Genomic DNA, 23,188 nt, shown 5'->3' on the forward strand with positions numbered 1-23,188 from the left:
GATAGAAATGACATGTGAAAATTTTGATATGAAAATTTTATCAATTTAGTGCCTAATTATGAGAAGGACTAAATCCCATAAAATGTGAAAGTTGAATTCTAGTAGCTACGAGGATCAAATAGCTATGGAATTCAAAACTTAAGGTCCTTATATGGTAATTAGACCATTAATAAAAGTATGTAGATTTTTATGGTGACTCATCCATGGAATTATAGAAAAAGACAAGGGACTAAATTGGAAATACCAAAATACTTAATTAATTAAAAGATGAAAAGAAATTATATCATCTTATTTTCATCATCTTCAACCTAAAAACACATGAAAACCCTAGGAGAGAGAAAAGAAGCTTTCAAGGCCTAATTGGGTAAGTTCCCTTGTCTCATTTTTAGTAACTTTTTGTATTTTTAAAATCGGGATAGCTTAATCTCTCTATTTGAAAAGTTATCAAGGAATGAAAATGGGTCATGGATGTATTATGCTAAAAAATTAGAAATTGATGGTAGAAATGAAAGATTATTGATAGATAAACAACTTCTACAAAATAAATTTTAATGAAAATATGATTTAGGGACTAAAATGAAAAGTTGTAAAGTTTGATGAAAAAATCTAAAATTTTATGAACACATGTGTTGGAAAATTTGTAATGGGGCTTTGGTTGGACTTGGAATAGGGAGCAATTTGTACAAGTTTCATTTTCCGGGCCTAGGACGTAAATTGAGTCCGTCTAAGTATGAAATGTATGAAATTCATGATTAAATTCATTTATATAGATCCAGACAACACTAATTCGAGGTTAGATCGAGGAAGGGAAAAGATTTTGGATTAGTAGATTATTACACGAGGTAGAACATGGCCTCTAACTCGAGCATGTAACACCACTAACCCGTATCCGTTGTCGGACTGGGGTTATACGGTGCTACCGATCAGATTATAGTTCAAACAAATATGCATTTCATTTTGCAGATCAAAATTACAACTTATGCATATACAAAACATATGTCACATCATGAACTTCATTGACCGAATATTAGACCTATATAGATATATATATTTTCATATATATAAGTCATACGTATACACCAAATCATACATCAATTGGAATAAATTTTCATTACTAACCCTTTTATCCATGTATGCAGCATTAATGCGTTTGTCTGTGTGAAATTCACATGTTTGCATCATAAATAATTTAAAACATCCATTCAGTTATAAGTAACCCATTTATACATATTTTATAACTTACAATTAACTAAGAATCTATATAGCCATGCATATGCTTTGATTTCTATTCATCAACCACGTGACCTACCTTAGTTCAATTAACATCCAAATAAACATATGGCTGAAACATACTAACAATGCTCATGTATATAATGCGCAACTTACTCCAAAATAAAGACTACACTTAGCATTAATTACATACTAAAAACAACCGACCAAAATGATCATGCAATACATGCAGCACTTACCATTTAGCAACCAAATAATTTAAACTAGCATACATTCATCCATCACTTTAATTATCACATTACACATTTTCGTTCAAAAACTAACTAATATACCTAAAATTACATACATATACGAAGCTTCCATTATCATTTTACCAACAATCAAGCTCAATAAAATGGTTTAACCAAAGACATGTAAAATTAAGACTAAACATAGTGATCAAATTCACATATATGCTGCATACTAGTATTAAACACATCCAAAGCAACCAAACATATTTATGACCAATTTTACCATGCCACATACAAAACCAAAAAAAAAAATCTTAATATAAAATCACATAGCATAATTTATAATTGTTCATAGCATATGGCATCTTGACCAAAATAGACTTAAACCATAACTGAAACTAAACCAGAATCAAGCACGGTAGTTAAGCCATTTTCGCATGGACAATATACAAACATTTTCAAAATAACTAACCGAAAGCCAGCCTATACATGCCATAATTTAAGTTTAGCTTATAAGGTACCAAAACAATAAATAGTGTGATGAACTCGGCTAACGGTCCCTGAGCTTGTAGCTTGACTCTAAAATCTATAAAACAAAGTAAACATAACACACAGAGTAAGCTATCACAACTTAGTAAGTCATAAGCAAATAAATAACCCAATGATGTTATCAAATTAACTAAACTAAACAAGATTATTTTATCATTTCACATTTAGATCCAATCATCTATATATATATTCATATTAAGTATATATAAACATATATAAATATTTCCATTTATATCATCACCTTGACTGAATGTTTATTAGCCAAAATTTACACATTATCATTTAACCTTCAAGGCAGAATATTCATTACATTCCTAGTTCACATACACAAATAAAAAACTCATATGTCTTAATATAATTTCATATACACATGTTAACCATAAAATCGAATATGTATCTCATCATTTATACACATATACATAAGAACTATTCATAACATGCTTACTACTCATTCACAAAACCAAATACACATATCATATACACATATTTTCTTAATTTGCACTTTACAAGATTCATAACAAATAGCCAAGGTTTTTACTTACCTTTTCTCAAGTAGGTGACAAGTTAATTCATACCTGACATATAGCTCATTTTACACATTCGAACTCATTATACCTTTGCCTGATGAGCCATTCAGAATTGGATAGGACACTCGGATAATCACACAAGTCGTACAATGCCAACGTCCCAGACGTGGTCTTACATGTAGTCACATATCAATGCCACTGTCCCAGACAGGGTCTTACTCGTAAACACATATCGGAATCACATATCGATGCCATGGTCTTACTCACACACACATATCAGAATCACATATCGATGCCATGGTCTTACTCACACACACATATCGACATCCTATGTCATGACATATGTATCCTAACTATTCCTAAGGTTCATACAGGGCTTTCAGACGTCGTAACTCGGTCGAAACGAATTCGAAAATGTAGTGACCAACCCTTTTCACAGTCGGCCAGAAAAAATATAAATTCATACATTTCATAACAGCATGTAACTCTAGCATTTAACTACAATTAAACACGTCTATTTGCTTAGAAACTTACCTTGGACGTTATAAACCGGAATAGGGCAGCTAGTCGACAACTTTCGTTTTCCCCAATCCAAATTCGATTTCTTTGGTTCTTGATCTAAACATATTCAAATTAATCTCATTCAAACATATTTTCATTAAATTTAGTCTAAAAATGCATAAATGAGAAATTACCATTTTACCCCTAACATTTACCATTTTTACAATTTAGTCTTTATTGCACAAAACACAAAATACACAAAATTTCAGCATACCCATGTTGAGCTGAAATTTACCCACTCTCAACCCAATCCATATATTTCATTTATTTCATATTTTAGTCCCTCAAATTATTATTTTTGCAATTTAGTCCTAATAACTCAAAATCATCAAAAACTCCAATACAAAATATGTTAATCTAAAACATATCTTTCATACTTCATCATCAAACAACAAAAATCACAAGTTCTCAACAATAGCATAACTGAAAATATTCACCAAAATCAAAAATTCAAGCATGAGTTTTGTAGTACTCAAAGCAACGATCTCAAAAATGTAGAAATCATCAAAAACCAAACAAAAACAAACCTTGATTGAGCTTGAATAAATGCCGAACCCTAGCTTTGTTTCTTTCTTTTTCTTTGTTTTAACTTTCGGCAAGAAGAACAAATGAATATAAAATGAATTTTGATAACTTATGTTTTTAACAAATATATATTATTACTAAATTACTTTTATAACCTTAATGAAATAATAATAAAATTTTATAATATAAGTCCATTACGGTCCCAAAAATATGTTAATGGAATATTTACAACATAAATACTCCAAATTAGAAAGCCATTAGCAATTAAGTCCCCTTTTAGAAATAAGCACCAATTTTCCCTTTTACACGATTAATTCCTTTTATTTAATCGGATACTTAAACGACAAAATTAAATCATGAAAATTTCACAGATATAAATTCACGCAAAATAAACACAGTGAATAATTTTTAAATATTTTTCAGACTCGAATTCGTGGTCCCGAAACCACCGTTCCAATAAGGGTCTAAATCGGGCTATTACAACTCTCCCCCTTAGGGATTTTTGTCCCCGGAAATCTTACCAGTGAATAGGTTTGGATAACGTTCTCTCATTGCATCCTTCGGCTCCCACGTTGCTTCCTCAACTCCGTGTTCATGCCATAGTACTTTAACTAATAGAATCTTCTTATTTCGCAACTCTTTAATAACGTGAGCCAGAATACGAATTGGTTCTTCTTCATATGTCATACCGGGCTTAATCTCAATCTTAGACGGACTAATCACATGTGAAGGGTCAGATCAATATCTACGAAGCATCGAAACGTGGATTACATTGTCGATCTTTTCTAACTCAGGTGGTAACAATAGTTTGTAAGCAACTGGCCCGGTACGCTCTATAATCTCATACGGCCCAATAAATCTCGGACTTAATTTGCCTTTACGACCAAATCTGAGTACTTTCTTCCACAGTGAGACTTTTAAGAAGACTTTATCTCTGATCTGAAACTCTATATCTTTACATTTCAAGTCCGCATATGATTTCTAACGATCTGATGTTGGTTTTAGACTTTCACGGATCACTTTCACTTTCTACTCAATTTCTCTGATTAAGTCAACCCCGTGTATCTTATTTTTATTGAGCTCAGTCCAGTACAATGGTGTACGACATTTACAACCGTACCAAGCCTCATAAGGTGTCATTTTGATACTCGATTGAAAACTGTTATTATACACAAATTCAATCAGAGGTTGGTATCGTTCCCACGTACCTTCGAACTCGAGAATGTAACATCTCAACATATCCTTAAGTATCTGAATGATTCGCTTAGACTAGCCATTTGTTTGCGGATGGAAAGTAGTACTGAAATGTAATTTCGTACCTAGCACATCTTGCACTTTCTTCCAAAACCACGATGTAAATCTCAAATCTTTATCCGAAACAATATATATAAGCACACCATGTAATCTCACAATCTGAGAAACATACAATTCAGCTAGCTTATCAAGTGAGTAGTCTGTACGTATCGGAACAAAATGAGTCGACTTAGTTAATCTATCCACAATAACCCAGATTGCATCTTTCTTGCTCGGTGTCAACGGTAAACCAGATACAAAATCCATAGTAACTCTATCCTACTTCCACTCTGGTATCATAATCGATTGAAGCAATCCAGAAGGTACCTGATGCTCGGCTTTTACCTGTTGACAGATTAAACATTTTGAAACAAAGTCAAAAATGTCTCGTTTCATACCATGCCACCAATAAAGCTGTTTCAGATCATTATACATTTTTGTACTACCTGGGTGAATAGATAACTGACTGCTTTGAGCTTTATTCAAAATCATCTGAATCAACTCTAAATTTCTTGGGACACATATCCAGTTTCTGAACCTCAAACAACCCTCAGCATCAAATCTGAATTCTAAATTAGCATCTGTATCACATTGAGCTCGTTTTTCTAATAATTCATTATCAACCTTCTGGGCATCGTAAATTTGTTGAACAAATAACGGTCTAGCTTTCAATTCAGCTATTATCAAACCATCACCAGACATGGCCATGTGCGCATTCAGTGCACACAAAGTAAACAGTGATTTTCGACTTAAAGCATCAGCAACCACATTAACCTTTCCCATGTGATAGTCAATCACAAGCTCATTGTCTTTTAGTAATCCTAACCATCACTATTGTCTCAAATTCAGATCTTTTTGAGTCATCAAGTATTTCAAACTTTTGTGATCAGAATAAACATGACATTTTTCACCAAACAGATAGTGGCACCATATTCTCAATGCGAACACAATAGCTGCTAATTCTAAGTCGTGTGTCGGATAGTTCCTTTCATGTGGCTTTAACTGTCTGGAGGCATAAGCTATAACTCTGCCTTCTTGGATCAAAACACAACCCACACCATTTAAAGATGCATCATTATAAATAACAAATTCTTTACCTAATTCTGGCTGAACTAGCACTAGAGCTTCGATCAAAAGGGCTTTCAACTGATCAAAGCTTTTCTGGCACTTCTCTGACCATTCCAACTTAACATCTTTCTGTAACAGCTTCGTTATCGGGGTTGCAATCATAGAGAAACCTTTCACAAACCGTCTATAGTAACCAACAAGTCCCAGAAAACTTCGAACTGTAGAAACATTTCTTAGATGTTTCCAGTCGAGAATAGTTGAAATTTTGCTCGAATAAACTCGAATAGTGATGCTGATACAACATGACCCAAAAAACTGACTTCACTTAACCAGAACTCACATTTACTAAATTTTGCATACAACTGCTTATCTTGCTTAGCCTGTAACACAAGTCTCAAATGTTCGGCATGTTCAGCTTTATCACGAGAGTAGATCAAAACGTCATCTATAAACACAACCACGAACCGATCCAGATACGGTCTGAAGATCCGATTCATCAAATCCATGAAAACACCAGGTACATTAATGAGTTTGAAAGGCATAACTAAAAACTCATAATGTCCATACCACGTTTGAAAAGCAGTCTTTGGCACGTCAGAGTCTTTAACTCACAACTGATAGTAGCCTGATGTCAAATCTATCTTCAAAAACGCTATAGCCCCTTTCAGCTGATCAAACAAATCATCAATCCACTGCAATGCATATTTATTCTTTATAGTCACCTTATTGAGCTACCTATAATCAATTCACATTCTCATAGTTCCATCTTTCTTTATTCACAAACAGTAATGGTGTACCCTAAGGAGAGAAACTCAGTCATGTGAAACCTCTATTTTTCAGCTCTTACAACTGAGCTTTCAATTCTTTTAATTCTGTTGGTGCCATTTTGTAAGGAGCTATGGTTATTGGAGTTGTCCTAGGCATTAACTCAATACCAAACTCTACCTCCTGAATAGGTGGAAAACCCGGTAATTCTTCAAGAAATACATCTGGATACTCACATACAACTGGTACTGATTCAATGTTTCTTTCAACCACTTTACTGTCAAGCACGTAGGAAAATAAGCTTCACACCCTTTTCTCACATATTTCTGAGCTAGCATGAAGAGATTACTACTGGTAACCCATTCAAGTCATTAGATTCAATCTGGATAATCTCATCATCCTGGCACTGTAAATCAATAGTGTTTTTTTTTGCGGTTTACAACAGCATCATGCAAAGTCAACCAGTCTATACCCAAAAATGTTGTCGAACTCATCAAATGGCAACAGCATCAAATCAGCAGAAAAGCATGAATCTCGAACCATCAAGGGACAATTCTTACACGCTTTGTCAACCATTACACACCGGTCTAAGGGGTTTGACACTCTAATCACAAACTCAGTAGCTCAACAAGCAGAGTCTTGCTGAGTACTAAAGTCTCACAGACATAAGAATGAGTTGAACCAGGATCAATCAATGCAATTACATTAGTATCATAAAGAGTGAATGTAACAGTAATGACATCTAGGGATAAAGCCTCCTCGCATGTGCATATAGCATAAGTTGTGGCAGGTGCACGAGCCTCAGATTTGTTTGCTATATCTTTAATTCCTCTCTGACTGCCACTCACCTTACCTGCATTTCTCGATGGTCTACCCCGTGTCGCAGTATTACCCGATTTCGTGTTCTGCACTAGATTCTCTTCAGCTAACCTTGGGCAATCTCGAATATAATGATCTGTCGATCCACATTTAAAATAGGCTTGGTCATGCAATCTGCAACTACCGGGATGTCGTTTACCATAGTGTTTACACATAGGTTGATTTGATCTGACATTCCCCACACTAGCTACTGAGGTAGCTCTCGAGCTCATAGGTGGTCTATTCTAATCTCGTCTGGTGTAAGCCAAAGTGGCTCTAGAATGACTGAAATCATCTCTAAACTTCTTTGGTGTTAACTGAATTAACTTATTGAATGATCTCTTATGCGAGTCTCTAGCTTCAAAATCAGCTTTTCTTTTCTTTTTCCCTAGCTCTTCAGCTTTGCAGGCTCGCTCAATAAGTACCACAAACTCTTTTATCTCAAGTATGCCAACTAACAGTTTAATATCTTCATTCAGCCCATCTTCAAATCTTTTACACATTATAGCTTTGGTCGAAACACACTCTTGGGCATACCGACTGAGTCTCACAAATTTCTGCTCATACTCTATCACGATCATCCGACCCTGTTTTAGCTCTAGAAATTCTTTTCGCTTCTAATCAATGAATCTATTGCTGATATATTTCTTACGAATCTCTGTCTGAAAGAATTCCCAAGTCACCAACTCTCTCGGAACCACTGATACTAGGGTATTCCACCAATGATATGCTGTGTCTCGAAGCAAAGATATGTCACATTTCAAACATTCATCTGGGGTACAGGACAACTCATCAAACACATTGATAGTATTATCAAGCCAGAACTCAGCTTGCTCAGCATCATCATCATCAGTAGCTTTAAATTCTTCAGCCCCATGTTTTTTGATATTATCAATAGGTGGCTTATACAATCTCAATGGATCACTTACTTGAGGTACAGCAGGAGTCGAGGATGGATTAGTCAGGGGTAGAGGTTGTTGTATAGTCGGGTTAGTCCGGATATACTGAGTAAACCAGTCATTCATCATTTGGTAAAAGGCTTGTCTAGCCTCTCCTTCATGGTTACTCGAAATCGGTCGAGAATCAATTGGCGCTGTCCCTTGCACGGGAGCAAGCACTACACTCTCGACATCATTAGCTACAGCTCTGTCAGTATCCATTTACTATATGAAAACACATTTTCAAATGTCAAAATTCATCACACTATCACAGTATATAATATGGCCTGTATAGTAAGACTCACACACGCTACGTTAGTCCTAGAATCGACTAAACCTTAGCTATGATACAAATAAAATGTAACACCCATAGCCCGTATTCGTTGCTAGATTGGGGTTATACGGTGCTACCGATCATATTACAGTTTAGACAAATATGCATTTCATTTTACAGATCAAAATTACAACTTATGCATATACAAAACATATGTCACATCTTTAACTTCATTGGCCGAATATTAGACCTATATATATATAATATATATAAGTCATACGTATACACCAAATCATACATCAATTGGAATAAAAATTCATTACTAACCCTTTTATCCATGTATGCGGCATTAATGCCTTTGTCTGTGTGAAATTCACTTGTTTGCATCATAACATAATTTAAAACAAGCATTCGGTTATAAGTAACCCATTTATACATATTTTATAACTTACAATTAACTAACAGTCTATATAGCCATGCATATGCTTTGATTTCTATTCATCAACCACGTAACCTACCTTAGTTCAATTAACATCCAAATCAACATGTGGTTGAAACATGCTAACAATGCTCATGTATATAATGTGCAACTTACTCCAAAATAAAAACTACACTTAGTATTAACTACATACTAAAAACAACTGACCAAAATGATCTTGCAATACATGCAACACTTACCACTTAGCAACCGAATAATTAAAACTAGCATACATTCATCCATCACTTTAATTAACACATTACATATTTTCCATCAAAAACTAACTAATATACCAAGTATATATATTATGCTATTATTCTATCATAGCTGAACCTTATTATCTAAAATTACATACATATATGAAGCTCCCATTATCATTTTACCAACAATGAAGCTCAATAAAATGCTTTACCCAAAGACATGTAAAATTAAGACTAAACATAGAGATCAAATTCACATATTTTATCCATATTTTATCCCATGCTGAGCACATCTATGGATGATTTCTCCTTAGATTTGGTGAATTCGATGCTGTTAATTCTTTAATTTCATGTTTTATACTTAGGTGAGCATAAGAGAGTAAAAAGAGCGAGAAACGAGCCAAAAAAGGAGAAAATAGACCCACGTGAGAAATCAACACCGCTTGGACTTCCTCACACGGGCGTGGCACACGGCCGTGTCCATTTGGCAGGATCGAAGCACAACTTACACGGGTAGACTACACGCCCGAGCCTATTCAACAGCCTTCACCACGGGCTGGAGTAATCGCACACGGGCGTGTCACATAGGCATGTCCCTGCCAATCCCAAGTATAGTCTTATCCGGAAAAGGCCATTTTTGAGGGCTCTTAGGCATTCTAAATCCTATTTAAACACCGTAGGAGGCACTTAGAAGAGACACACAGAGTAGGAGGCAAGGAATTACTCAAGAGAAGCTGATTGATCCATCTCAGAAGTCAGATTCATTGTCAAGACTGAAGATCTCCCTTCAATTCTCATTCAAGGGTTTTGGGTTTTCTTTATGTTTTGTTATATTTATTCTTTTGAGATGTTTTCTTTCATAATTATGAACTAAACCCCTAAATACCTAAGGGGAATGAAACCTAAGACAGATCTTGTTATTATTATCTGAATTGTATGATAAATATTTGACTTGTTCTTAATTATGTGTTCTTAATTCTTGTTTTAATTTTCCAGGATATTGATTCAAGTTAATGCTCTTATTCAGAGGAGTAAAAGACCCTGTCTAAGAGTAAATTTGTCATAATTAGGCGGAGTTGATTGCACGCCTAGAGATAGGGTGATAAAATTTAACCGGATTAGGGTGAAACCTAATAAGGGGATCCATATATCGAGTTAATGCAACACTAGGGCATTAATTAGAAAGAGATTTCAATTAATCGACCTAGGGTTAGACGTTATTAGTCTCGAGAGAGATAATAATATAACTTAAGGATTCCTACAGATCAAGTCAAATGAATAAATCGTCTGATTTAGAGTCAAATAACAAGTGAAGTCTAGGTGGATTTTTCCTTGGGCATTGTCTTAATCAATCGAGTTCTCCCAAAAGCTTTTCCCAATTTTCTCTCTGTGCACCCTTAGTTTAGTTAATTAGTTTAGATAAACAAATCCCTTAATTTTTAGGCTAGATAATAAAAAGGAAGTAATTACTAGTACTCTTGGTTCCTTTGGATTCGACAGTCCAGTCTTGCTAAAGCTATACTACTGTTCGATAGGTACACTTGCCTTCATCGTGATAATAGTTAGTTTCAAGAACGATTAATTATAAATTTTTAAAACCTATCGTGAATATCACGTATCAAGTTTTTGGCACTATTGCCGGGGAACTAAGATATTAGGAACACTCGATTTTTATTACTTTAGCCATTTTACTTTATTTGCAATTTAAATTTTTATTTTCTTTTCTAATTTTTCTTTTATTCGTTCCTGGCAAGTTTTTATAGTGTATGACTAGAAGTAACCCGTCAGGACCATTACTGTTTGATAGTAAGATCGATCGCACAGTTTGCATAAACTGAAGAGAAATAAGGAAAAGTTTACGATACACAGAGGAAGAACAAGAGGACGACACTTCAACCAGAATCGAGAAGATGGCTGAAAACTATGAAAATCCGCTACCTCCTGCGATTGGCGCTTATCCAGTAAATCAGAATCCTGCTTTGCGTACTATGTATAATTATTCTAAACCTTCTTTAACAGGAACTGAATCGAGCATAGTTAGGCCTGTTGTTGCTGTGAATAATTTTGAACTAAAACCTAACACTATTCAAATGATCCAAAAGTTTGTTCAGTTTGATGGTTTACAGGACGAGGACCCAAACGCTCATTTGGAAAATTTCTTAGAGTTTTGTGACACTTTTAAAACCAATGGCGTTTCTTATAATGCCATTCACCTTCGGTTTTTTTCCTTTATCGTTCAGGAATAAGGTTAAACAGTGGTTGAACTCGGTACCACGAGGGTCAATCACTACTTGGGAACAAATGACCGAAAAGTTTTTATTAAAATATTTTTCGCTGGCTAAAATGACCAAATTACATAATGATATCTCCTCTTTTGTGTAGATGGATTTAGAAACACTATATAATGCATGGGAGAGATACAAGGACCTTTTGTGAAGGTACCCTCACCATGGGTTACCACTCTCGCTACAAGTTCAAACATTTCACAATGGCTTGAATCCTTCGACTCGACGATGATTGACACGGCCGCTGGTGGAACTATAAATAATAAGATACCTAAGGATGCTTATGAATTTATAGAAGAGATGTCACTGAATAATTATTAGTGGCAAGTTATGAGGACAAAACCAACAAAAACAGCCGGCGTTTTTAACGTCAGTTCAGTCACCATGCTCTCTAATCAAGTAGAACTTTTGAATAGAAAGATGGACGATTTTCTTGGTTCTTCACAGGTTCACCCAATAATGCAATGCGAAGCAAGTGGAGGTGGATCAAGTAATTCGGAATACCCACCCTATGGCCACAACATGAAGAACGAGCAGTTAAATTACATGGGTAATAATCCTCGATTTCAAAATAATCCTTATAATAATACTTACAATGCAGGTTGGATGAACCACCCAAATTGCTCATGGGGAGGCCAAGGGAATCAAAGACCACCACCTCCAAGCTTCCAACAACCACCCTACCAACTAGAGAAAAAGTCGAACCTTGAGGAGATGCTAACAAAATTCACCTCAGTGTCAGAAACTTATTTTTAGAATACCGAGATAGCATTTAAGAATCAACAAGTGTCGATCTAAGGGCTCGAAATTCAGATAGGATAGCTCGCCAAATTAATATCCAAACGACCACAAGGAAGTCTACCTAGTAACACTGAACCCAACCCAAAAGAGCACGTGAAAGCAGTTACACTAAGGAGTGGGAAAGTGTTAGCTAAATCTGAAAAGAAGCCACCACAAAAAGCTGACAGAAAGGAGGTCGAACCCGAAAACAATGAAAATCTAATGCCAAAAGAATATAAACCACCAATCCCATAACCAGCAAAGTTGAAGAAAAACTACATGGATGCGCAATTCGGTAAATTTCTTGAACTTTTTAAACAACTGCATATTAACTTACCTTTTGTTGAAGCTATATCGTAGATGCCTACATATGCAAAATTTTTAAAGGAGCCTCTAACAAACAAAAAGAAGTTTGAAGACTTAACTATAGTGGAACTTAATAAGGAGTGCTCAGCAATACTCCAAAATAAACTGCCAACCTAACTAAAAGATCCAGGAAGTTTTTCTATTCCCTGCTTAATTGGTAGTTTGAATGTTGATAAAGCACTAGCTGATTTAGGCGCCAACATTAATTTGATGCCATATAAAATGTTTAAACAACTTGGTCTTGGGGAACCTAAACTCACTAGGATGAGTATTCAATTAGCTGATAGATATATTAAATATCCTAGGGGAATTATCGAGGACTTACTTGTAAAAGTAGATAAATTTATATTCCCTGTTGATTTCATTGTGCTTAACATGGATGAAGATGTTAAGGTGCCTTTAATCTTAGGTTAGCCATTTTTAGCCACTGCTAGGGCTGTAATTGATGTGGGTGATGGTAATTTGGTACTTAGAGTAGGTGACGAAGAGATTATTTTTAAAATTTATGATGCCATGAGATTTTCTAGGGAACAGGATGACTCATGTTATTTTATCGACTCTAGTGATCATGCTACTCAAGATTCTTTTCAAGAAATCGTACACAAGGACACGATGAACTGTGTCTCGCCCAAGGAGAGGGGGTGGATGATGATTCTGAGATAGGAACCAAACTAAACTCCAATGAAACCTCCCCAAAATTAGCAGAATATGAGGGAATTAAGGTAAAAGATGAACTTAAGCAAAAACTCTCTATTGAAGAACCTCCCAAACTGGAACTTAAACAATTGTTGAATCACTTGGAATATGCACTCCTTGGAAATAATGATACATTACCGGTAATTATTGCATCCAACTTGCAACCCAAGGAGAAAGATAAACTACTCCAAGTATTAAGAGAGCATAAAAGGGCCATAGCTTTGAAAGTTTCTGACATTAAAGGGATCAGCCCTTCTTTTTGCACCCATAAAATTTTAATGGAAGATAAATATAAACCATGCGTGCAATCCTAAAGACGATTGAACCCGAACATGAAGGAAGTTGTTAAAGCTGAGGTAATTAAACTCCTAGATGCTAGAATTATTTATCTTATTTTTGACAGTTCTTGGGTGAGTCTAGAGCAGGTTGTTCCTAAGAAGGGAGGCATGACTGTTATAGCCAATGAGGAAATTGAATTAATCCCAACAAGGATAGTCACAAGTTGGAGAGTGTGCATTGATTATAGGAAGCTAAATGATGCCACAAGAAAAGATCACTTCCCCCTTCCATTCATTGACCAAATGTTGGAAACATTGTTGGGGCACATGTACTTCTGCTTTTTAGAAGGACTCTCTGGCAATTTCCAAATCCCAATAGATCTTGAAGATCAAGAAAAGACGACATTTACATGTCCACATGGTACGTTTTCTTATTGTAGAATGTCTTTTGGATTATGTAATGCTCCTTCTACTTTTCAGCGTTGCATGGCCATTTTTGACGAACTCGTAGAATACGTCATGGAGGTATTCATGGATGATTTCTCGGTTTTCGGCAACTCTTTCCATCTTTGCCTCAAAAACTTACAACGAGTGTTAATAAGATGTGAGGAAACAAACATTGTGCTTAATTGGGAAAAATGTCACTTTGTGGTTCAAGAAGGTATTGTGTTATGACATAAAATTTCTAGCAGAGGGATTGAAGTTGATAAATCTAAAATTGAAACAATTGAAAAACTACGTCCCCCTAATTCGGTTACGGCTATTAGAAGCTTTTTAGGACATGCTGGGTTTTATAGAAGATTTATTAAAGACTTTTCTAAAATAGCTAAGCCTTTGACTAAATTACTAGAAAAAGATGTACATTTTAATTTCGATCAGGAGTGTTTAGAAGCATTTAATACTTTAAAGGATAAATTGACTAAAGCTCCAAATATAATTGCACCTGATTGGAATTTACCTTTTGAACTAATGTGTGATGCGAGTGATTTTGCAGTAGGAGTACTTTTGGGGCAGTGAAGAGATAAACATTTTCAACCTATTTATTATGCTAGCAGAACTTTGATAGCTGCACAAGAAAACTACACCACCACGGAGAAAGAGCTGCTACCTGTGCTTTTTGCATTCGATAAATTTAGGCCATATTTAATATTGTATAAAGTTGTCGTTTATACTGACCATTCCGCCCTTCGCCACCTTTTGACTAAAACTGATGTAAAATCTCGACTCATTCGATGGATCATATTATTGCAGGAATTTGACTTGGAGATTAAGGATAAGAAAAGAGCTAAAAATCTCGCGGCTGACCATCTCTCCAAGCTTGAAAACTCAAGTACCAAAGAGCCAGATGACATTGAAATAAATGATTCATTCCCTAAAGAATAGTTTTTACTATATCTCATTCTAAGGTACATTGGTTTGCAGATATTGCAAATTTTTTAGCCGCTAACATTATCCCAAAAGGGTTGACACATCAGCAAAAGAAGCGATTCTTCACTGATACGAAAAACTACTTCTAAGACCCTTTTCTTTTCCATAAATGTGCAGATCAAATCATTAGGAGATGCGTTATAGAGACAGAAGCATTTAAAATCTTGGAACATTGCCACTCAGGACCGACTGGAGGACATTACGGTGGAAATAAAACCTCACATAAGGTCCTCGAATCAGGTTTTTATTGGCCCACTCTATTCAAAGACGCCAACAGGTATGTCACTTCTTGTGACAAATGTCAAAGGACAGGTAATATATCCAAACGTGATGAAATGCCTCACACATATATGCTCTCATGTGAAATATTTGACATTTGGGGTAACGACTTCATGGGTCCATTCCCTAGTTCATTCGGGAATAAATACATCTTAGTAGCTGTTGATTATATGTCCAATTGGGTTGAAGCCCAAGCTTTGCCTACTAATGATGCTGGAGTAGTGGTACGATTCCTTAAGAAACTTTTCTCTCAATTTGGTACACCTAGAGCAATTATCAATGATAGGGGTACTCATTTTTGTAACGCCCAATTTGACAAGACCCTTAAGAAATACATAGTTCATCACAGAACAGCTACCCCTTATTAGCCTCAAACTAGTGGCCAAGTCGAAGTAGCGAACCGAGAGCTTAAACGTATCCTAGAAAAGACAGTTGAATTAAAAAGGAATGATTGGACGATGAAAGTAGATGATGCTTTATGGGCTTATAGAATTGCTTTTAAGACTCCCATAGGAACATCATCTTATAGACTTGTTTATGGGAAAAGTTGTCATCTACCGTTTGAGTTAGAACACAAGGCATTCTAGGCTATAAAATTTCTAAACCTTGACCCCAAACTTGCAGAAGAAAATAGGTTGATGTAGTTAAACGAGTTAGATGAGTGACGAGCCAATGCATATGAAAATTCGCGCCTATACAAGGAAGCAACGAAGCGCTGCCACGACGCCCGTTTGAAGTAATGAAGACAATTTGAAGTTGGAGATCTTGTCCTGTTATATAACTCGAGGCTCAAATTGTTTCATGGAAAGCTTAAATCATGATGGTCAGGTCCTTTCGTAGTTCAAATTATGTTTCCATATGGCACAGTAGAGGTAAGTCATCCATCACAAGGCACTTTTAAGGTAAATGGACATCGTCTCAAAATTTATAACGGTGAGAATTTCAAAGACGATAAAGAGGAGCTAGGACTCCACGAAGTTACCTAAATATACCCACAAGGTAGAGTCGAGTTTAGGCAATACATAAGCGCTTCTCGAGAGGCAACCCAAGCACTAACGGTGTTAATTTCTTTAAATTTTAGTCTTCAACATTTAATTCACTAACTGAGTCACTGAACACAGGATATCGAGAACCACATAGCCAGGCACACGGGCTTGCCGTAGGCCGTGCACATACCACAGGAGGCAATACGGCCGAGCGAAATGGCCCTTTGAAAGCAAAGAAAAAAATTTTCCCCAACACGGGATCCGGTAAGTTGCCACGACCGTGCGGCATGGCCTTGGGCAATCCTACCAAATTAACACGGGCGTGCGACACGACTGTGCCCACCGATCGTGGTTGAGCCTGTCAAAATAACAAGGGTGTGCACCTACATACATGGGCGTGAGAGAAGCGAACGAAGAATGACAAGGCCATGCAACATGGTCATGTGTACCAATGCGCCCAATTTCGAAAACCACGAGATGCACGAGCTGAAATAAGGGCACACGGGTGTGCCCCACGACCGCGTGCCCCAATTTCTTTATAAACACCTATTATTTTTATCTTTATATTTTGAAATTACTTTTTATTTCCTTTTAATACTATTTTATCTTGAGATTTTATAATTTTTATTCGGTTATTTCTTTACGAGTAATTATGCTTCTTTATATTTCCTAAATAGTTCCTGATTCTATCACAGTTATAAGGAGCTCCAAAGCTCAATATTACTTAGGAACTTACAACTCCATTGGAAAAGGTTCTCCATAACTACCAAGTCTTGCCCGTCCACCACGATAACCTCTTCGCTGGACAATGTGGTTGTGGAACCCAACCTCTACCACCACCAGAGTATCCTCCTCCACTCTTATCATTGCCTTGGTCGATTATTCTTCATAACTCCAATTCAAGGAGTTCATTCATCATTCAGGAAGTTTCACTTCTCTCCTTATCTTATAATTATATATCTATATTTTTCAATATATCTATCTTTGTACATTGAGGACAATGTACATCTTAAGTGTGGAGGGGTCTTTTATATCATTATCAGAAATCCCTGAATTTTGTCTTGTTCTCATGTGATCTTCTCATACCACTATTAGAATGAATTTTGATTAAGTTATGATTTTTATTGATATGTCTTGAATTAAAACATAGGCATTTATGCATTGATTGTTTAAACTTTAAGACATTAGGGAATCAAGAATGAAAAGTTGATTTTTGAAGAATTAAAAACTTTTAGGTTATTTCCCTAAGTTTAGGTATTATCTTGAAATGAAATTCACAAGTTTAAACATAAAAAAGTCATAATTTTTGTGAGATCTTGAGCCTTTTAAAGCATATTTTATTTCTTTCATGATCACTTTTATTATGAGTGCGTCAATATTGATTTGTTATTCTAGAACTTGCTTGATTATGCATGTCAAGACCACACCATTTGATTTGATATGTCAAGATGATAAAGGCACTTAGGTTTAACTCACTCACTCCACAAAAAGCCTACCTTCATAATTAACCCTTAGTGAACCCCTTTGAACCTAACAAGCCATTAATTGATTTACCCTCAATGTTAACCCATAACCCATTATTGTTGAAATCCCCTAATTTGATCACTATTTTTGTCGAGATTTGATTTGAATTTATTTCTTAGCTATGTTTTATTCTTTGTTGCAATAATTAAGTTCTATGTTATTTGACTTGTTCTTAAAAAAATAATAATTACATACATATTTATTGATAGTAATTCGTCATTTTTGAGCTTAAAGTATTAGTTCCATATTCTGAGAAGAAGCTCACTTGTATTCAACTGATGGCTAGTTATTTTTTTAGCTAGGTAATTTTTCAATTTCATCTTGATTCTAACCTTTTCTTTCAGCTTGTGACCACACCCCCTAAGCAAAGCCACATTACAACCCTCTAAAGACCTTTTTGATTGATGTATCATCTCAATATATAGTGGTGGAGATTTGATTTTCAAGCAAGCCTATGGTAATAACTTTTCATATTAACTAATAAGTGCTTTATTTGATTTCCTTAAACACCTCGAGTGATTTGAGTGAATCTTTAGTGAGGATGTTAAACTCTATGATATTTTGATCAAAGGTAATCACTTAGATGAGGGGAGACACCTATGTTTTCGTGATAAAATGCTCAACTTAGAATGTTTGAAACTTTGATATACTTTTAGTTGAATTTTCAAAGTATGCATACTTATGGATTATTTTGAGATATTATTGATAGGGATTATAAATTGAGAAGAATTTATTTTGATTGTAAATTGAAGATTTTGCTTGAGGACAAGCAAATGCTTAAGTGCGGGGGTATTTGATAAACTGTAATTTATACATATTTTTATCCCATGCTTAGCACATTTATGGATGATTTCTCCCTAGATTTGGTGAATTCGATCCTCCTAATTCTATAATTTTATGTTTTATACTTAGGTGAGCATAGGAGAGTAAAAAAAGCGAGAAACAGGTAGAAAACAGAAAAAATAGACCCACGTGGGAAATCGACACGGCCTGGACTTCCTCACACAGGCGTGGCACACGGTCGTGTCTATTTGGAAAGATCGAAGCATGACTTATACGGGTAGACTACACACCCGTGCCTATTCAACAGCCTTGACCATGGGCTGGAGTAATCGCACACGGGTGTGTCCCTACCAATCCCAAGTATAGTTCTATTCAGAAAAGGTCACTTTTGAGGGTTCTTAGGCATTCTAAAGCCTATTTAAATATCAGAGGAGGCACTTAGAAGAGACACACGGAGTAGGATGTAAGGAATTACTCAATGGAAGCCGATTGATCCAACTCATAAGCCGAATTCATCGTCAAGACTGAAGATCTCCCTTCAATTTCCATTTAGAGGTTTTGGGTTTTCTTTATGTTTTATTATCTTTATTGTTTTGAGATGTTTTCTTTCATAATTATGAACTAAACCCCCTAAATACCTAAGGGAAATGAAACCTAAGACAGATCTTGTTATTATTATCTGAATTGTATGATAAATATTTGACTTGTTCTTAATTTTGGTTTTAATATTCCAAGATATTGATTCAAGTTAATGCTCTTATTCAGAGGAGGAAAAAACCATGTCTAAGAGAAAATTTATCGTAATTAAGTGGAGTTGATTGCACGCCTAGAGATATGGTGATAAGATTTTGCCGGATTAGGGTGAAACCTAATAAGGGGATCCATAAATCGAGTTAATGCAACACTAGGGTGTTAATTAGAAAGAGATTTCAATTAATCAACCTAGGGTTAGACGTTATTAGTCTCGAGAGAGATAATAATATAACTTAGGGATTCCTACGGATCAAGTCAAATGAATAAATCGTCTGATTCAAAGTCAAATAACAAGTGAAGTCTAGGTGGATTTTTCCTTGGGTATTGTCTTAATCAATCGAGTTCTCCCAAAAGCTTTTCCCAATTTTCTCTCTGTGCACCCTTAGTTTAGTTAATTAGTTTAGATAAACAAATCCCTTAATTTTTAGGCTAGATAATAAAAAGGAAGTAATTACCAGTACTCTTGGTTCCTTTGGGTTCGACAATCCGGTCTTGCTAAAGCTATACTACTGTTCGATAGGTACACTTGCCTTCATCGTGATAATAGTTATTTTCAAGAAAGATTAATTATAAATTTTTAAAACCTATCGTGAATATCATGTATCAAAACACATCCAAAGCAGCCAAACATATTTATGACCAATTTTACCATGCCACATACAAAACCAAAAAAAAGCAATCTTAATATAAAATCACATAGCATAATTTTTAATTGTTCATAGCATACGGCATCTTGACCAAAATAGAATTAAACCATAGCTAAACCAAAACCAAAATCAAGCAAGGTAGTTAAGCCATTTTCGCATGGCTAATATACAAACATTTTCAAAATAACTAACCCCAAAGCCAACCTATACATGCCATAATTTAAGTTTAGCTTATAAGGTACCAAAACAGTAGATAGTGTGATGAACTCGGCTGACGGTCCCTGAGCTTGTAGCTTAACTCCAAATTCTATAAAACAGAGTAAGATATCACAACTTAGTAAGTCATAAGCAAATAAATAACCCAATGATGTTATCAAATTAACTAAACTAAACCAGATTATTTTATCATTTCACATTTAGATCCAATCATCTATATATATTCATATTAAGTATATATAAATATATATAATTTTTTTCATTTATATCATCTCCTTGACCGAATGTTTATATAGCCAAAATTTACACATTATCATTTAACCTTCAAGGCAGAATATTCATTACATACCTAGTTCACATTCACAAATACAAAACTCACATGTCTTAATATAATTTCATATACATATGTTAACCATATAACGAATATGTATCTCATCATTTATACACATATACATAAGAACTATACATAACATGCTTACTACTCATTCACAAAACCAAATACACATATCATATACACATATTTTCTCAATTTGCTCTTTAACAAGATTCATAACAAATAGCCTAGGTTTTTACTTACCATTTCTCAAGTTGGTGACAAGTTAATTCATACCAAATATATAGCTCATTTTACACATTCGAACTCATTATACCTTTTCCTAATGAACCATTCTGAATTGAATAGGACACTCAGATAATCACACAAGTCGTACAATGCCAGCGTCCAAGACGTGGTCTTACATGTACTCACATATCGATGCCACTGTCTCAGACAGGGTCTTACTCGTAAACACATATTGAAATCACATATCGATGCCATAGTCTTACTTGCACACACATATCGAAATCCTATGTCATGACATATGTATCCTAACTATTCCTAAGGTTCATACAGGGCTTTCGGACGTCGTAACTCGGTCGTAATGAATTCGAAAATGTAGTAACCAACCCTTTTCACATTCGGCCATAACAAATATAAATTCATACATTTCATAACAGCATGTAACTCTAGCAGTTAACTATAATTAAACACGTCTATATGCTTATAAACTTACCTCGGACGTTATAAAACGGAACAGGGAAGCTAGTCGACAACTTTCGTTTTCCCCTGATCCAAATCTGATTTCTTTGGTTCTTGATCTAAACATATTCAAATTGAGCTCATTCAAACATATTTTCATTAAATTTAGTCCAAAAACACATAAATGAGAAAATTACCATTTTACCCCTAAATTTACCATTTTTACAATTTAGTCCCTATTGCACAAAACATAAAGTACACAAAATTTCAGCATACCCATATTGAGCCAAATTTTACCCACTCTCAAACCAATCCATATATTTTATTTATTTCACATTTTAGTCCCTCAAATTATTATTTTTGCAATTTAGTCCTAATAACCCAAAATCATCAAAAACTCCAATACAAAATATGTTAATCTAAAACATATCTTTCATATTTCATCATCAAACAACAAAAATCACAAGTTCTCAACAATGGCATAACTCAAAATATTCACCAAAATAAAAAATTCAAGCATGGGTTTTGTAGTACTCGAAGCAACAATCTCAAAAACGTAGAAATTATCAAAAACTAAACAAAAACGAACCTTGATTGAGCTTGAATAAATGTCGAACCCTAGCTTTGTTTGTGACAGCCCAAAGTTAACCCTAGTCGGGAAGTGGTTTCGGGACCGCTAAACCGAGTCACCGAAATGTTTGAATGTGATACTTATTGTCTAGAATATGTAATTATGAATGTGTGAAAATTTCAAGCTTCAATTTGGTTGATTTCATGTGAATTTAGTCAATAGGACTTATGTGAGAAAATTCTAAAATGTGATAGGTCAATGTGTGAGGACCTATTAGTGCATGTGGACAAAGGGGGGACTTGCATGTCAAATTCCCCCCTACTAGTAGTGGCCGGCCATGACAAGCATGGTAGACCAAGTTTGATGGCCAAGACATGTCATAGACATGTTTTGTTGGTGCATCATGGGTGGAAAAAAATAAAATAATAGGCATGGAAATTAAATAATGAAAAGGAGTATGATGAATACACAAAAAAAAAGTGTGTAGTTGATTCTTTCCCCCCCCATTGCCGTGAGCTAAAGAAAAGAGAGGAGAAGATCTTTGTTCATCCTTTTCTCACCTTCATTTAGCCTAAATTAGAAAGAAAAACAAAGAAAAAATTTTCTCATCCTTTGGTTCATCCTTGGCCAAAAATTTTAAGGAGGAAAGAAGAAGAAAGGTGAAGAGATTCGGCCATGCATGTAGCTAGGCTAAGGTATGTTTGATGATGTTCCATGAGATGCATGCATGTTTTAGTTGTTAGCTTGAGTTCTACCTAGCCCATGGTCTAAATCTTGCTATGTGATGGAATTGGCACTTGACCATGGATGCATCATTCTTGGTTGGTGTTTGATGTTGTGGTGATGAGGCATGAGGATGAGTTAAGATTCGGCCTAGGTGGAGGTTGTGTTAATGCCATTGCATGCAAAATATGAAGCTTGTTAATGATGCATGTGATGATGGCTTGATGATTCTTGAACCTCCTTTTTAGCATTTTGTGTGAGCACATATGTGCATTGGTTGCTAAATGGAGAAGAATCGGCTAGCAAGATGTGTGCTAAGGCCGAATGTAACTTTGCATGTTAATGAGCAATGCATGTGT

At 35.2% G+C, this 23,188-nt stretch overlaps 1 non-coding gene across 1 annotated transcript; it reads right to left on the reverse strand.

Moving 5' to 3' along the window:
• Window positions 1–11,846: 11,846 nt before the first annotated feature.
• LOC121216407 (small nucleolar RNA R71) lies at window positions 11,847–11,952 on the reverse strand. Its single transcript, XR_005912597.1, has one exon. It is a non-coding gene; the product is annotated as a small nucleolar RNA R71 (small nucleolar RNA).
• Between the last annotated feature and the right edge of the window lie 11,236 nt (window positions 11,953–23,188).

Source organism: Gossypium hirsutum, chromosome A02 (genome assembly GCF_007990345.1).
Source record: "Gossypium hirsutum isolate 1008001.06 chromosome A02, Gossypium_hirsutum_v2.1, whole genome shotgun sequence".
NCBI lineage: Eukaryota > Viridiplantae > Streptophyta > Magnoliopsida > Malvales > Malvaceae > Gossypium > Gossypium hirsutum.